The following is a 1,420-nucleotide window of genomic DNA, read 5'->3' as shown; positions in this document are numbered from 1 at the left end:
GTGGAAGAGCTGAAGTGTCCTGAAGCATACACAGCTGGACGCTCTCTCTCTGGTTTTGACTTGACCATCATGAACTCTGTCCGCCAGGACCTGCCTCTGGCATTCAGGGCCTTCTGCTCAATTTCAGATAATCATATAAAATGTGGTTGCCAAAAGCAAAGCCTTGATAGGGTGAAGAATGAAGAAGAACTGAAAGGATTTCCCAGACCAATTTCCTGGTGTGGGGCTCAGACCCCTGTTTTAAATCAAGCAAACAACAGAAGTGTCTGCACTGGCAGAAGATGCTTCAGCCCCGGGAGGCCCATGACTTGAGGGAGGGCAGGTTTTTGTCTCACTTCCCCCCCGGCCTGGAGCACTGTGCCATTATTGCTACTGCTGTCATAAGCTGCACAGAAATAATCCGCCTCGTCCTCAGCCTGGAGCGAGCTGATGGTCAGGGTGGCTGTGTTCCCAGACCTGGAGCCAGAGAATCGGTCGGGGACCCCCGAGGCTCGACTGGTCGCACCACATATGAGGATTCTGGGGGCCGATCCTGGGATCTGTTGGTATCAGTTCACATAATTGCATGCCCAACGTTGCTGCTGCTTCCAGAGCAGGTGATGGAGACCCTCTGACCCAGGGACCCGGACACGGAGGACGGCTGAGTCAGCACAGCCTGGGCCCAGGATCCTGGAAGGGAGAGACAGAGACGGTGACTCGGGGGTCCAGACACGATAAAGGGGAGCAAGGCCTGTGAGTCTTCCCAGGGCCCTTCCCCTGTCCTCCCATCCAGTCACCTGTGCAGAGAGAGACCAGGGTGAGGAATAGAGGGGACCAGGCCATGGTGGACACGGTCAGGGCGTCCTGCCTACTGTGGCCCCACAGCTGAGCAGAGCGTCCCCACACTGCTTCTTCCCCTCTTCATACCTTGGGGGGGGCGTGGCCTTTCATGCAAATGACCGTCCTCCCCGCCCCACCCCCCACAATGTTCTTTTTTTTTTTATGAAATCCATGTTTTATTTATTTTTTTTAAATTTTATTTTATTTTTAAACTTTACATAATTGTATTATTTTTGCCAAATATCAAAATGAATCCGCCACAGGTATACATGTGTTCCCCATCCTGAACCCTCCTCCCTCCTCCCTCCCCATTCCATCCCTCTGGGTCGTCCCAGTGTACCAGCCCCAAGCATCCAGTATCGTGCATCGAACCTGGACTGGCAGCTCGTTTCATACATGATATTTTACATGTTTCAATGCCATTCTCCCAAATCTTCCCACCTCTCCCTCTCTCACAGAGTCCATAAGACTGTTCTATACATCAGTGTCTCTTTTGCTGTCTCGTACACAGGGTTATTGTTCCCATCTTTCTAAATTCCATATATATGCGTTAGTATACTGTATTGGTGTTTCTCTTTCTGGCTTACTTCACTCTGTATAA

The 1,420-nt window shown here is 51.1% G+C and overlaps 1 pseudogene; it reads right to left on the bottom strand.

The window, feature by feature from the left end:
- Positions 1 to 214: 214 nt before the first annotated feature.
- On the bottom strand, positions 215 to 863 carry LOC123465058 (annotated as a pseudogene).
- Positions 864 to 1,420: the final 557 nt, after the last annotated feature.

This window comes from Bubalus bubalis, chromosome 17, assembly GCF_019923935.1.
Source record: "Bubalus bubalis isolate 160015118507 breed Murrah chromosome 17, NDDB_SH_1, whole genome shotgun sequence".
NCBI classification, from domain to species: Eukaryota; Metazoa; Chordata; class Mammalia; order Artiodactyla; family Bovidae; genus Bubalus; species Bubalus bubalis.
Note: the sequence above shows the minus strand (reverse complement) of the source record. Positions and strands in the feature narration are given on the sequence as shown.